The sequence below is a fragment of the Lissotriton vulgaris genome, chromosome 4_2 (assembly GCF_964263255.1).
Source record: "Lissotriton vulgaris chromosome 4_2, aLisVul1.2, whole genome shotgun sequence".
Classification (NCBI taxonomy): Eukaryota; Metazoa; Chordata; class Amphibia; order Caudata; family Salamandridae; genus Lissotriton; species Lissotriton vulgaris.
The window spans coordinates 9115784-9132879 of record NC_141692.1 but is presented as its reverse complement, the minus strand read 5'-3'; positions in this window follow the sequence as shown (position 1 = coordinate 9132879).

Here is a 17096-nt window from a genome sequence, read left to right as displayed (position 1 = left end):
AATGGTGCCATATCCCTTGATGAACCTGCAGTATTAGCCAGTGAGGCCGAGGAATGCTCGGACCTCAGTCTGAGTTTTGGGGGGCTCCCAGGTCTCAATTTTGGCCAGGAGGGGTTGCACCTTACCCCCGCCCACCAGGTGTCCCAGGTACACGGCAGATCCCGGTCCAATCTGACACTTGCTAGCCTTGATGGTGAGGCCAGCACGTCGCAAAGCCTGCAGCACCTCCTGGAGATGCTGCAGATTGTCCTCCCAGGTGCTACTGAAGACAGCTATGTCATCCAGGTATGCCGCTGAGAAGGACTCCAGGTCAGATAGCACCTGGTTCACCAACCGCTGGAAGGTGGCCGGAGCATTCTTGAGCCCGAAGGGCATCACTCGAAATTGGAAGTGGCCCTCGGGTGTGGAGAACGCTGTTTTCTCCTTCGCTCCATCGGCCATGGCAATCTGCCAGTACCCTGATGTCAAGTCGATGGTGCTGAGGTACTTGGCTGCTCCCAGCCGGTCAATCAGCTCGTCTGCCCGTGGAATCGGGTGAGCATCTGTCTGGGTGACAGAGTTCAATCCCCGATAGTCCACACAGGACCGAAGTTCTGGTGTGGTGCCCGGTGGGGCTGCTTTTGGCACCAGCACGACCGGACTAGCCCACGGGCTGCTGGAGGGTTCGATCACCCCCAGCTCATGGATTTTGGTCACCTCACCCTGGATACTGTTCTTCACTTTCTCAGACAGCCGGTAAGACTTGGTTTTCACTGGCGGACTGTCCCTTGTGTCCACATCATGGCTACACATGTGTAATTCCAGGTGTGAGGGAGAACAACGAGGCGTGCTGCACCAATACCTGGCGGCAGTCCCTCTGTTGTTCTGGGGTCAAGGATAGGGAGAGGACAACTCCCTCCACTGAACCATCCTTTTCCTGAGCCGCTAGAAGGTCAGGAAGAGGCTCACTCTCCTCCTCCTCGCTCCCATCCGTCACCATGAGGAGAACAAGCTCCGATCGCTCATGGTGAGGCTTCAGGCGATTGACATGGAGCACCCGATGGGGTTGACGGGGGGTCTGCAAGTCAACAACGTAGGTGGTCTGGCCTCGTCGCTCCACAATCTCGTACGGACCAGTCCACCGGTCTTGGAGGGCACTAAGCTCCCCAGGCTACATGACCCACACCTTCTGTCCAGTATCCAACTCCACCGTCCGAGCGTTGCGGTCATACCACTCCTTCATGATGGCTTGGCTAGCCTCTAAGTTGTCTGAGGCTTCCTTCCACAGCTTGGCCATCTGGCTGCGGAACACCAGCATGTAGCTGACAACGTCTCGGGGAAGCTTCTTCGAAGTCTTCTCCCACCCCTCTTTGACAAGACTGAGGGGTCCCCTAACCGGGTGGCCATAGAGCAGTTCGAAGGGGCTGAACCCGACTCCCTTCTGGGGTACCTCGTGGTACGAGAACAGCAAGCAAGGGAGGAGGATATCCCATTTCCGCCTCAAGTCCTCGGGCAGGCTCAGGATCATCCCCTTCAAGGTCTTATTAAAGCACTCTACGAGCCCGTTAGTCTGGGGGTGGTAAGGAGTGGAGAACCGATAGGCCACTCCGCACTCCTTCCACATGGCCTGCATGTAGGCCGACATGAAATTTGTGCCCCTGTCCGACACCACGACCTTGGGGAATCCCACTCGGGTAAATATCCCCATCAGGGCCCGCGCCACCACAGGTGCAGTAACGGTCCTCAGAGGGATAGCCTCCGGGTACCGAGTGGCGTGGTCCACCAACACCAAGATGAACGTGTCCCGCAGAGGTTGGAGGGTCCAACGGCCCAACGATGTCAATGCCGACCCTCTCAAAAGGGGTCCCGACCACCGGGAGTGGTTCTAATGGGGCCTTCACTTTGGTCCCCGTCTTGCCACTTGCCTGGCAAGTCTTGCAGGTCTTGCAGTAGGTGTCAGAGGCAACTCTCATCCTGGGCCAATAAAAATGTGGGACTAGCCTCGCAAAGGTCTTGTCCTGGCCCAGGTGTCCAGCCAAGGGTATCTCATGCGCCAGTTCCAACAAAAAGGGCCAGTAGCACTGGGGAACCACTAAGGCCCTCGAGGATCCATGCACAAGAACCTTTGGCTCACTGTACAGGAGGCCATCCTCCCAATACACGTGATAACTGCCGGACTCTTGGTTATCTGCTTGGGCTTCGGCCTGTCGCCGCATGCCTTCAAGCGTGGGGCACTCCTTCTGCGCCCGACAGAATTCCTCCCGGGTAGGCCCTCCTTCCACATGCCACTCGGCAAGGGTCGGCAAGTCCCCCACGGGAACAACATCCACCTCCACAGAACCCAGGGGTACCTCCGTGGGCTCCCCATCCATCCCACGGAGTGTGTCCTCCACAACACTCTCCTCTGGACCGGCATTGGGTTTGGCCATTGTTTCAGGCTCCAATCCAGGTTGAGCTTCTTGCCGGGCAGCCATGGACCGCGTGACTACGCAAGTCCATCCTGGTAACCCCAGCATCTCAGTGTGGGCCTTAACTCCACTTCCTTCCAGGCGGTATGTTCCAAGTCATTACCTAGCAGACAGTCCACAGGCAAGGCAGGGCTGATCGGAACTCTCAACGTGCCTGACACTCCTCCCCACTCAAAGGGAACTTGAGCCACAGGATAGTAGCTCATACTGCCGTCAGCCAACACGGCCGGATGGAACACATCAGGTACCAACTGCTCAGGGGACACCAGCCGCCTCACTAAGGTGGTCATGCTGGCTCCTGTGTCCCTCAGAGCGTCCACCTCCTCCCCATTGACCTTTACCCTCTGCTGGTACTTAGCAGTATTCAATGGTAGGGGCGTCACTGGGACCATCTCTCTATCCCCGAGTGAAACCAGGCTCAGGCCTGTCCACTCCCCTTCGCTATCTAGGGGCAGCTCCAACCAAAGCGCTACACTAGCCAACCCGGGACTCTTGCCACCAGTGGGATCTGGGGGTCGTTTGCGACACTGGGCATCTCCCTTGTAGTGTCTGACCTCTTCGCACTCATAGCACCGGACCACTTTTGGCTGCTGAATCTTGTCAGGGTAAGTGGGTTTTGGGGAATGGGTCTGAGGTGGGGTACCTACTCCTCTCCCAAACTGTCTAGTTTGTGGGCCTCGTGAGAACTCCGTTCTTTTATTTCCACCCTCTTTCTTCTGGGGGGCACCCTGTCCGCCTTTCGGGCCATCTCCCCCGGGACCCTTGTGTGGCACCCAGGTGCTAACCCAGGTATCCGCCCCCTCAGCAAGCTCAAGGGGATCAGTAAGCTTGTGGTCCACCAGATGTTGGCGCAGCTCCGGAAAAAACTTATCGAAGAGGTGCTCTCTCAAAAAAAGATTGTACAGTCCCTCATAGTCAAGCACCTCGCTGACACGCACCCAACCATCCAGAGCTTTACGGGCATACTAAAAAAAATCCACCCAATTCTGAGTGGACAGCTTATGGCTGCCACGGAACCTCTGGCGATACTTTTCGGGGTTGAGGCCAAAATGTTTAATGAGCGCCTCCTTCATGGGGGAATACCTAAACTGGTCTGCCTTATCCAAATACAGGAGGGTGTCACTGACGTCGGGAGGTATATAACAGTACAAACCACCTCCCCAATGTTTCTCGGGCACCCCATGGGGAGTCAAGGCCACTTCATACGCCTCCGACCACCTCGCAATGTCATCCCCCCTGGTGTAGCTCGCTATCACCTCCTTAGGTAACCAGAATCTGGGCTCCTGCTGAGCCTCTGGTACGCTGCCACCATTCGGACTTCCTGGCGCACCCAACTGTAATGCTCTCAGCTCCATTTCCTTGAGCTGGAGCTCGTGCTCCAATTTCCTTTCCTCCATAGCTAATCTTTCCCTTTCCAAAGCAAGCTTCTTGTCTTCCCTTTCTCTCTCCCTCTCGTGCTCTAACTTGGCAAGCTCCCACTTCAATCGCCTCTCCTCCCTCCTGTCCTCGTACTCCTGCGATGACACACTCCCCCTGGATACACTACTCCCTGCCCCGGAACGTCTTCCTGGCAACACATTGTCAGACATATCAATGTTGAGCAGGCCTGGGTCTTCTGGAGTGTCCGTCTCCCCTTGTGTGACCTGTCCCTCCTGTTCCTCATCCTCTCTCTCCCCTGGGTGGGCCCTTACCCATGCCCTCAAAGCGGTGTGGAGCTCTTCTTTTACAGCTCTCTGCGCCAGCGGCACCCCCATCCCCTGACAAAACTCCCTTAACTGCACTAACGTGTACAAGGTCAGCCAGCTGGAACTACATTTTGTCAGGTGGGGACCCAGGTAACCTGCAAGAAAGATACTAGGACGTAGGCAACAATGCTGGGTCAACACAGGTCTCTACACACTTTGCAGGCTAGACAGTGGTGGGCAATTGAGTTAGCTTGTAGGCACAATAGGTGTCCAAATAATTGCAGCGCACTCTGTCCCACTGGAGGGTGCTGGGTAGCTACAGGTCCTGAATCCCACCGCTGCCACCAATGTAAGAACTGGGACCACCAGTTCTCCGGGGGTAGCGTGGCTCGAGCAGGTAGGCAACCCGGGGCTTACGTGTAAAGCAGCAACTCAACACACTCATCCACTGAGGCAATAAGTGGGTGCAATAATGGAGACCACACCAGTATTTGGGATTGAAAATCTATGTCTTTTATATAGGCTTCAGATCAAGGCAATCTATGCATTAGCATGTCATTAAAGTTTTCCATTAAAGCATTTTATTAATCATTTCTATCAGGTGAGCAAAACTTCAAATAACACAGCCTGTTGCAATATACTCTTCAGCAGATGAAGGGAGTACTTTCATGAACCATAAACTGGCCTTTCAGGAAGCAGTCATGAACATTTCATCTTGTAAATATCAACAGTTCAATACAGGTAACCATTTCATTGAAATATCAACGGGGTAATCAATCAGTATCATAGCACATCCCCAGCAAGACTCATAGAAGCCCGCCCCTGCAAGAAATTCAGTACAGGACAATGATACTCCGCACAATCAGCAGGCTTAAATCAGGTAATTAAACATGCACAGTCAATTTAGAATGCGCCTGACTTCAAACATGCACAGTCAATTTAGAATGAGCCTGTATTGAGGAACCTTTGAGTTTAACTATGGCCTCCTAGTCATTAGAGGCACATGGGGGCCAACGGGGCCCAGTCTCAGTTCTCCCCTGGGGAGTGGTGAACTCGGGGCCTTACCCGGCCTTCCGCCCTCCTCCACGGGGGTTACCTGCTTTCTTTGGCCCTCTGGGGCCCTTGCGTGGACTCTGGGGCAAGAGGAGGGGCTCCAGCCCTCCCGGGGCCTCATCCGGCGCGGTTCGGGGGCAGCTCTGAGCGCCGGCGCCAGGGGCGAGGCAGGGCCAGCGTTTTTGGGCAGATCGGAGGGGGCTCTCTGGTTCTGCGGCCCCCTCCGCAATGAGTCACGGCTTTCCCCGGGCAACGGGCCTTGTCAGAAGTGCTCGGCGGTGGCAGCCAATGGCTGCACAGCTTGGACGCGGCCGATGACACGGCGGCGCTCTCGTGATGTGGGAGAGCCCTGCTTCAGGCCTAGTGCGCAGCGAGCGGCGGACCTTTCCTGGTATCCGAGGGCCGCCAAGGGGGGCACAGTGCTAGCGCGGGCCACACTAGAGCCCCGGGGCCGGAAGGCGGGTCACTTGAGGCCTGACGAGACCTGAGGAGAATTCCGGCGGCCCTCTCCTGGCATACGAGGGCCGCCGAGGGGGCACGGTGAGGCGGTTAACTTCGGTCCAGCGCAGCCCGTGGAGAATTCCGGCGGCCCTCTCCTGGCACACGGGGCCGCCGACGGGGACGCAATGCCGGCGCTGATGCCGCGGCCACCAGTGGGAGTGTCTAGGCGCCACAGGAGGGCAGAGACGTCTCCGGGCCAGCGCGCTCAGTTTTGAAAGAGCTACCGGGGCAGACATGAGGGCGGTCTAGCGCTCATACGGCATCAGCGTGAGGGCCACTTTACAGCAGTTTATGAAAGGCAGTCTTTGATCCAGCGCTTGACAGGGGGGTCAGTTTACAGCGCTTTTTTGGCGTTTCAGTCAGGAATACAAGCAGTTCAGTCAGGACAGCGCTGGGGGCACAGAGGGTAGGCAGCACCAGTACCTGGTTGATCCCCCAGCAGTATCTGGTTGTAGGGCAAGTAGTCTTCTTGGCGCTTGGATGGTTCTGCGCCCTTAGGTGATGGTTTCTTGAAGCGAGGGGGGGGTCTGACTTGGAGGCTGGATGAGTTTCCTCAGGTCATGGTAGATGGACCCTGGGGTTCCCTACCGTTGGGCCAGATCAGGGGGCTTGTCTAGGATACCTCACTCAGCTTAAGAGGCAGCACCTAAATCCTGTCACTCCCAGTGGCATAAGTTCCTGACTAGACCGTCTCCTGCGTGGGTTCCCCGGGTCAGTGATGCCCCAACTGACTAAAAAAAGTTCACTCCCTTGCTTAAGTATGCCCAGGTCAGGTGACCACTCTCTAAGGCCGGAAAAATAAGCTCCGCCTTTCTTCTGGAAGGTTTCAGGAGATTCCCCACTCTACCTATGGACAGGGTATGGCAGGCTGGCATTGCAACAATGTATGGGGATCCAGCCAGCTCCTGGCAACTAGGGTGCTACACTAAAAGACCACGCTGCAGTAGCAGGGGCCAGTGGCAGCCATGTTTGTAGTAGAGAGCACCTGCCCCCTAACATGGATTAGCCATGAAAAGGTGCCCGAAGACCTAAGGGCCAACAAAAAGAAGGTGGGAAAAATGAGGCAAGGGTGAAAAAAACAGGGAAAGACCACCCTAGTGCTGACAGGTCTAACAAATGCGCGTAATAATGCCTTGATACAGGGAATAGTAGATATGATCAGAGATATCGATGCGTATAATGTTATCCCTAAGGATGAGGTACGAGCATATGTTGGTTGGAACAAGACTAGATATAGCATTAGCCTGACAGAGAAGGAGAGACGAAAGAGGTCTCCCCCTATTTGGGTCGTACACCACCGAGGTCATTTTTGTCTGTAAGGTAATGGTCAGAATCCGAGAGCTCAGCTTGGTAAGAGTATGTGTGTTCACACCTATGTCTATACATCCCAGAATTCTCCACCGTTCGTGCCAGCTAAAGGCACGTATTTTATTTGTTACGACAGAGCATATACATGGTTGCCACCTGATTTTTCAGGTACATGTTATGTGGCATTTTTGCTTCCCCCTACATACACTGCTGTTTTCAATTACCATAAGACAAGATATGGTAGAGGTGTCATTGATGCGAAAGATACTGTCGCACAAGAAGCTGGAGACTTCTTTAAGGGTTTCGTGCCCTTTTGGGGTCCTACGGCCAATAGCAGGAATATTAGACAGCTTACGAGAGTGGTTGAGGGCACTATAAATGAAACTGCTAGTGCCCTTAGCAATATTACAGCCGAGCTTTGGGCGGATCGTCTTATGACGTTACAAAACTGTATGGTTTTAGATATCATACTTGCAGATAGAGGTGAAGTATGTAAATTGATCGGGTCTCGTTGCTGTGTTTTCATACCAGATAATGCCCCGACAGTGTACCAAGCCATCTTGAAGTTATATAAGTCCGCTGAGTCTATACATGTAGACGAAGGGGACTGGTCATTGACTGAATGGATTTGGGGACTGTTGTCCAGATGGGGATGGAAGATTCTGATGTTCGTTGGTATGCCTTTAGCTATCCTTTTCTCGTGTTGTTTATGCATCCAGTGTGGTCCCGCCATTTGTAGTCTTTGTGCTACGATGTGTGTGAGAAGACCTGTCCAGAGAGAAGTGAAGGATAATAAGATGATGCTACAGCAACACCTTGATGACCTGATGAGAATAGAAATAGACCTGGATTCAGATTGACGTGAGTTTAGGTTATTGCCTACGTAATGGCAAAAGGAGGCTCTGAGGTACCGTGATTCTCGAACCGGACTCCATTTTGTTCGAGTTGTTTGAGACTCCATTTTGTGTTGCCCTCACGTAGGCCGTGGAGGTAACCGAACGAACAAAGTTGCATGGGCTTCATTGTTCATGTACGCATTAACTAGGCCTTTTCTGACTTGCGAGTGAACTGTAGGATGCCTACCCCGTCACCTGAAACTGACCCTTTGCGAAGCCAATTTGCCTGGCTGATCGTTGTCTGAAATTGCCAATCAATGTTCAGGATATCGTTAACTTTTAGTTCTCTTGCACATACCTTCTCGTACTCAGCATCTGAATTGCTTCTTTCCTTATGTCTTTTCATTACATGGGTAGTGCTTTCAATTATGAGTTTGTCCGGCTCGTGGAAATTGTATTTGGGACATTCCTAATAATTAACTTGTGGGTTGGTACAATGTAAATCGAGCTTATATGATGTGATAATGCGTGGGAAAATGTATTCTATTTGTCAGTGTTTGTTGCAGTGGGTGTGCATTAATAATGAGCAAAATGAAGATAAATAGTGATGTCTTGCTCTACGAGAGTTGAGCAGTCTCCTGAGTTGTACACGTGTTGTATTGCTGGGATTACTGTTACTAGCTGCAGCTAATAAATATGATCTCTGACGCATCCAGAAGTATTCCGTGTCTCTGTTTACCAAGACAGGTGAACCCGAAGACTCTGTGCGTGCCCCTGGCGCCGCTGGGTTCAAAAACCCAGTTCTTCACATCCTGGTCTCAGTCCTGTGAAGAGAGGAAAATCATCTGAAAATTTACCATTTACAAAGATAGAAGCTTTGGGTCCTGAATATAAAAGGAAATTAAGGAGATCAATTTTGGAGGAAAACCTATTCATTTTAAAGCATGAAACATAAAATCCCATCCAATCCTGTCAAATGCTTTTTCCACATCTAATGCTATAGCGGCACTAGGGTTGTCTGAAGAAGAAGCTTTGCTAAGAATGTTAAAAAAGACTCTAGAGTTGTCGGATGATAATCAACCTTTTACAAATCCAGATTGTTCAGGGCCAATAAGGTCAGGTAGATTAGGGTCAATAAGAAGAGCCAGGATTTTTGCAAACATTTTATAATCTGTGTTGACTAAGGAAATGGGGTGATAATTTTTGCAAAGGAAGGATCTTTTTTATCTTTTGGGATTAAACTTGTCATGGCTTCCTGAAAAGTGCTGTTGGAAGAACCATTTGTAATAAAAGAATTAAATAAAAGTGAGAGATTTGGAAGGAGAAGGTTAGCAAAGTGATCATAGAACTCAACAGTAAATCCATCGGTCCTGGGGCTTTCCCTCGGTTTAGTACTGATACCGCATGAATAATTTCTGTTAAAGTAATATCAGATTCCAATGACTCAAAATCAATATGTTGAGAATGAGGGTAATCAATGGATTGAAAATAAGAAGATAAATCTGATCAAATTGGTTGCTTTTCTGGAGTATATGAATGTTTATAAAAGGAAACAAACGTGTTTAAGATATCATTGTCTTTAAATAATAAAGTACCAGCAGCGTTCTGTAAGGATTCTGTTCCAGTTCTTTCCCGCCTTTTCTTTAAGTAGTTGGCCAATAAGTTTGTCATTTTATTTTGACCTCCGTAGTATCGAGATCTGCTTTTTAAAAGGTGGGAGGAGGTGGCTTCTGTGGATATTCTATTAAAGGTGAGCTTTGCATCAATACGTTTTTTAAAGAAGATTCAGCATTAGAATGGTAATAGGCATTTTCTAGTTGTTTAATCTGAGCGAGTAATTGAGTGGATTGAATTTCAAAAGATTTTTTCTTCTGGGAAACAAAATTCATTATGGAGCCTCAAGCTGCAGCATTAAAAGAATCCCAAACCTTTGCAAGGGAAGAATCCGGTGTTCAGGTAAGAGTGAAAAATTCACAGACAAAAGAGCTGAATTGGCTAGAAAAGTTAGGATCAGCAAGTAATGAATTATTAAAACCCCACCTTCCAGTATGTGGAGTAAAAGGTATTAAATTGATGAAATCTCTGAATGAAGAACATGTTGAGATAAGGACTTACTCAAACAAAGGTAGTCAATTGTGATTTGTGTGGGGGGAATAAAAACTATATTCTAGGAGATCTGGATGACAGAGCCTCCAGATATGAACTAGAGACTTACAGCGTATAGTGGAGGTAAACTGCGATTGCATTTTACTGTTGACAAATTTACTGATGAGTGTTTGTCCAAAATGGGATCAATTATTTGATTGCAGGTGCCACCAAAAACAATATAATCATCATCAAGCAAAAGGATTTTATTGGAGATCTGAGTCCAAAAAACTTTGTCAACAGAAACTGGTCAATAAACATTCAAATAACTAATGGTATACTATTAATGAGAAGCTTAACAATAACCCAGCGGCCATCAGAGTCAGATTCTTGATATAAAACTGAAACAGGAAATTTCTTATGACAAAGAATCAAAATGCAATTTTTGTTACCTAAGGCCGGAGATGAAAAAACATTGCCTACCCAACATCCCTTCAGTTTAGATGTTTTAGTTTCAGATAGATGCGATTGCTGGATTATTGCAATGTCTGTTTTTAATTTAGCCAAATGTGTTAGTACCCGTTGTCTCTTATTGGGATTACTTATTACTTTAATATTCCATGTAGAGACTATGAATGTAACCAAAAAGTTTTAACATGAACAATGAATAAGCGAACAGTGATACCAATAAATTCAAAATTGAGGGAAGATAAAAGGATGAAAGTAAGGAGATACAAATGCAGGTTGAATAGGAAGAAAGGGAAAGAGGAAATAGCAGAATAGTTAACAGGAAAAAAGTTAAGAAATAAAGTTATGAAATAAAGACCTAGGAAAAAAGGAATAACATAACAGAGAATAAGTCGTCAAACAAATGACGACTGAATAACATACCTACAATACACAAGACGAATGGGGTGGGCGACGCCTCGCAGCGACGAAGACAACATCTGAGTTATAGCAAATGGAAGGTAAGCGTGAAATAAGAAATACATCAATACAATTGAGGAGACCAAAGAAGAAAAACACGGTGTAAGAAAAACACCTGTAGATAGGAAATAAGAAATAACATCATAAGAGGGCACAGAAAAATCCACAGATTAACTAGAACTAAAATTAGACAAAATCTTACATAAAAACCTACATAACATGAATATAGAGGAGATAACAAGATATTCATTAAGAAGGCTTTGGAGTGTCCATAACATCTGCTCCGACTTGTAGAAGAAATTCTTTCAGAACTGCTGGATCCTCGTAGGTGGTAGTCTTCTCTTTATAAGTTACCTTAAAAAGACAAGGATGGATGAGGCCATATCTGGCATTTATGTCTTGCAATTGAGGACGGAGGCCAAGAGATTTTATCAGATGATCTGCAGTGACCTCTGCTTCAGCTTGTGAAAAGAACAGGCAGTGACCCTCCCAGGAAACCTGTTTTTGGCTTTAAAAGACGACAACATTTGTAAGACATCTGTATATTGTAGAAAATACAATATGACGCCACAAGGTTTTGATGAAATCCTAGGACCAAACCTGTGAGCTCGTTGAATATTGATCGAGACAGAAGGTGATAAATCCAGAGGTTTTGGTAGAAAGGTTTGGAAATAAGCCGTCGGATTTGAGCCCTCCAAATTTTCAGGAAGTCCACCCATATGTAGGTTATTTCTGTGATTGCTGTTATCCAAATCCTCAGTGTGTTCCTCGAGGACAGAAATTTCTGCTTCTAATTGAGACAAATGAGAACAAGTTGTTTGCAAAGATTCTGTGGATTGTTAACTGACAGAAATGCTTGATCAAGGGAAGACCTTTTACTGTCCAAAAATTGCAGTATTTGTGGTTTCAAGGCACGGATTTCCTCCAAAATCAAATCCATGGACACAGTAGAAGTATGTCCTGAGGATGGGGGATCTATTTTTGATTGTTTATCAGAGCTCACAAGTGGTTTGTTGGCGGATGTATGTTTAATATAGCGCTTGATAAGGATTCAGGTTTGTGAGAAGTAGTATCCTCCATGTCGTTGTGTAAGGAGTCAGAGTCTTAGAGAGTAACACGCTTAGAGGTATCAGAGAGTCTGAGAGTCTTTAATCTTCCCTTTAGAGGGAAAAGGTATTAAAAATTCAATTATTATGTTTCAAGTAGACTGGAACTATAGAGAAGAGCAACAGGACTGCAAATACCTGAGGGGTCAATCAGGCAGAGAAAATAAAAATATACAAAGAAAAAAGTCAAGCCAAAATAATTTGTGTCACGAAAACTGGCTATGACATTCAGACTGCAGAAGAAAATAAAGGAATTATCCATGCTGAGGTAAACCAAACATTCCTCTTTAAGAGTTGAAGCAGAGCTTGTTATAAGTAATAAGGTTGCTGAGGAGATTTTGCAGTTAAAAACGCATTCAGGAGAAAAATATTCATTGAAGAGGTAAAATATTCCCAAATGCTCATGCTGTATTTAAGACATTCTCTCAGCTTGAAAAACCTGTCAGCAGGAGATGAAAAGCCCACTTGTCATTCAAAATGGCGGATTCGACCGTTACTATGAATAGAAATCCACTGGGGCCAATACGGCCCAAAAAACTGTACGGAGGAAGAAGCTGCAATTCACTGGCAACTCACCATCTTCAAAGGAAGAGAAACCCATTGTTCTCATTCCTCGGTGAGTGCCATAGCGGTCTCTAGATTTGTTGAAGCTTCTCGGTCTGCTGGAGCTCAGCGCATCCTCGCCATCTTGTGATGGCACGAAAAACCGTTGGAGCTTTCTTTTGATAGTATTGGGTTGGCAAACACCAGACAGCTTGAGTGTTTGCCTGTTGTTGTGTGTACAATAGAGCTGGTGCCTGTTCCCTCTTTCACACCCTGTAAGGACTGCAGCCTGCTTATCAGAGACCCTGTAAAGGCTGCAGCCTGCCAATCACAGACCCTGCAAGGACTGCAGCCTGTCTATCACAGTCATGTTTAAACACTAGTCCCATCTCTCAGGCTGCCTAGCCCCTGCATAGTATTTAGTAGTAGGTGGGACTGCTCTTCAGAGGAAAATCAAGCTGTCATTTAAATGAAATTGGGATGAAACCGGTTCAGAGGTGCTGCAGTGGCTGGAACAAGAGGGCTAATTAGTCTCTGGAGAGGCAGAGTGGCATGGCATGTTCAGGAAGTGACTGTTGTGGTATTTTATTATGGATAAGAGTGTCCTGGAACTCACAATGTGGAAAAGTGTATTTTGTTCATATGACCAGGAACCACGTGGTCTGGTACTTACAATGTGTACATGTCTGCCTGGAACTTACAATCTGCACATGTGTGGCTGGAACTTAACATCCATACATGTGTGGCTGATATACATGATCTAGAAACATTTTGTCTGGTACTAACAATCTGTACATGTGTGGCTGGATCTTACAATCTGCACATGTGTGGCTGGAACCTAAAATCTATATATGTGTAGCCTGGTACGCATGCTCTGGAAGCATATGACATGGTATTTAACATCTGGAAACATGTGACCTGGTACTTACTATCTGTACATGTGTGGCTGGGACAAATGATCTGATATCATGCAACATGAAACTTACAATCTGTACATGTGTGGTTAGGACACTTGACCGGGAAACATGTTGCCTGATATTTACGATCTGTACATATGTTCCAGATACTAATATTTCAGATGTATGACTGACATTTGTAATCTGGATATCTGTGGCTAAATCATGTAATCAAGATACATGTGACTGGTACTTTAATGTGAACATGTGTTGCTGGTACTTACAATCTGCATATGTGTAAATGATCATGTATTGATTAATATTGTCTGAACAACTTCACTTTTCAGATCTATGTTTCTCACCTGTGTACTTTGCTCTCTGTAGGGGAAGCTCCAGGACTGGCTGTGTCCTCTGAAGGAAGATATGGAATTCATTCTTGAGTGTAAACGCAAGGAAGAGGAACCATATAACAACATGAGGGTGAGTGGCAGCCATGAGTCCTGCATATTTGAACACCTGTCATTGTGTATGTTCAGGTCTCTGCATGTCCAGAAGCCAATGGTTCATCCTCCAACCTGGGTCTTATTTCCACCAGATAACTATACTGGCTGCAGAGTTTCTGTCCTGGGGGCCCAGGGACCCAGATCTTTCCAGAGATCTTCATGAAAGAAGTAAAAGCAAGAATTACTCTTCCAGCCTCTAGGTAGCAGTCACAAACTTTCACAGTCTATTTCAAAGTATGTATGTACAGATCTTAGCCATGTAGCTCTGAGTGTGTGCGTAGGTGTCTGTATGTGCATTTATGTACAAGTGTCTGTTGGTGTGTTTGTGTGGACATGGTTCGAGTCATCTGTGGGACTCCATAACTATGTCTGTGTATGTTTTCAATCAGCTCTCTGTAAGCGTGCACCCCATGTGTATGTGTGTATGCTTGTGTGTCTATTTGTATGTGTGTGTATGCTCAGACGTGGAAGGATTTGTATGTGCCTGCATGCCTCTTTATGAGTGTGTTCATCTGTAAGTTGCTACACTCATCTGTACATGATTATGCCCATATATTTTTCTGTGTGCAATTCAGCTGCAATGTTGAGGTGCATTTAGCATCAAATTGGGATCAGCCCTAGAATAGGCTAAAACTAAAGTTAGAACAGTAAATTAAATGAATTCAACATTGTGTAATGTTGATTTTAGTGAATGGAGCCTTATTGGTGTTGGGATTTGTGTTTGTTGACTTTTTAGGGTCAAGATTATGACCTGAAGCTTAGTGATGGAGCAGGTCAGTTTAGTGTTCTCTGTAGGATGCGGAGTTTACCTCCTTGGAAATTAGATGCATGACCTAGTCAGAAAAATTAAAGTTATTGATGGGTCTTGAAGAACTATTGGAAGCCCAGATCCACCGTCAATGATTATTTCCTGTTCTTGATGGGTCTGAACAACTGCTGGACCAGCTGAGATCCACTGCCGGTGATTTACTAGTACTGGTGGGTCTGAAAGAATGGAAAAGTTGAAGAAATTGATGAGTCTTGAGGAACAATTGAATAGCTCACATCCATTGTCAGTCATTATTTCCAATTCTTGATTGGTCTTGAAGAAACATTGGACCAGTTGAGATCAACCAACAGTGAATATTTTCAGTGCTTCATGGATTTGGAAAAACATTTCGACCAGTTGAAAGCCACTGTTAGTGATAATGTCTAGTTCTTGATGAGTCTGGGAGGACTTCAAGATTAGCAAAGGGGCTTGGTGGTGGTGTGGGTACTCTGTTGTGACTTCGACTTGGACTCCACGTTTTAGTCCCTCACATCACCATGGGGTACCCCTTTGTATTCCCCTTTCAGACTGGATCCTTCCAGAGGAGGATGATCACATTTTACAGGTGGATGACTGGTGTCCTTCCCCCGTCCAGGAGTTTGAGAGGAACATAACTGCCATGTTCGACCCTTTGCCACACCTTACTCGTCACAGCTTTATTAACAAAATAGAGCATTATGGAATCAGTCCTGGAATCAGTCCTGGGTAGAACTAGGAGTCGGTGAAGAGATTTTAAGGTTGACTTAACGTGTTCACTGCAAAGATCTGTATTATTGGAAATATCTAATTGTTTTATTAGAAGGGTATGTTTATATTTTGTCACATTAATCAGAATGTGGCCTGACTCCCTTATCACATAGATTTCATTAGTGCAAGTTGTACCTGTAATAATCTCATAACTCATGTGTGAAGTGATCTATTTACACCTGCATTAAACTGCTGTTAAGAGCCCAAGGCAGATCTATATATCACACCCCAGAAGCATGAAGGTGTTATAAAACCTGGTGCTGATGGTGGAGTCTTCGGCCGGGAGAAAGAGCTGGTCTTAAAGTAGAAGCACCATCAGCAGTAGAGATCTTTTATCACCCCTGGGACACGACCATTGGCTGCATCCAGACTGGACCTTGAATGTGACAGGTGATAACATTCAAGCGTTCATCAGAGGTATCATCGGAAGATCCTCCAGTCATAGAAAGTGGTGTCATCTAAACACACAACTGATATCTGAATAAGTCTGCCATGAATGTCATTCAGCATGTTTCCAACTCTGCACCCTTCATTCTGTAGTGCTTTTTACCACATTAGGCACTATTCCACCTGATACCACTGAGTAGCTCAGGCTGTGTGATTTCTGCAAAAGGCTATATGCATGATCAGGAGATCAGGGCTCTGTGCAATGGGCTATCTGACTCAGGGCTTTTGCATCATCATACATCTCACCTAATGCATTCTGGGTACTGTGACTGTTGCAGACTATTAGTTGCCTAAGCATCCCCTGTGAAGCAATGTGACACGTCACTTCTGTGTAAAATATTAGAACCTTTGTTTCTGGCGGCTTCAGTTTACATCAGACTAGACATCACACTTGGACACAGCTCACATTACACTTTACTTCAGGATGCTACATACACCAACTCACAACACTACAATGTATACATGTGTAGAGCTCACACTACACTTTACTCCAGGATGCTATGTACACCAATTCATCACACTACGGTTCGCACATGAGTAGAGCTCACACTACACCAGGATGTAGTACAATATAGTTATCTGCTGGATCTGGTTCTTTCTGCAGGGTCAGCCTCAAACCTTTGCCTTCCCTTCCCTGTTTTTCTGCCTTAATTCCTGCTGGTTTTAAGATTCTGGGCACTTTACACCTGCTAACCATAGAAAAAGTGGATTTGCTCTGTACTCTAAACACGGTAACATTGGCTTATCCACAATTGGCATATTTAATCTACTTGCGGCTAGGATTTTGCCTTCACTTGACAGCTCATATCCCAAAAACAGGACACTGAGATAGGCAATTTTTGATTTTTTGAAATTAAATGCGTAGCCCATATTGGCAAATCCAACAATTTTGTTGCTCATCCTGCACAAGTGGTCTGGTAAGTCATCATCCGTCAGATAGGTATCATCTCCATAGGACACTGCCTCTTCATCGTAAGTTTGTAGTAGCTCTGACACTCTTGCCGAAAACAACCCTGGGCTGTTCTTATACCCCTGAGGTAATAAACAGAATTGACGCTGGGTGCCTAACGCAGAGAATCCGGTCAGATATCTCCTTGCAGGAGCTATATTTTGGCAGAAGAATCCATTTGAGATTTCTATTGTTTTTTTTTCTGCACAGTGTTATTGTATAGTGAGTTCTGAACTGCAAATGTCTTTGTGCATG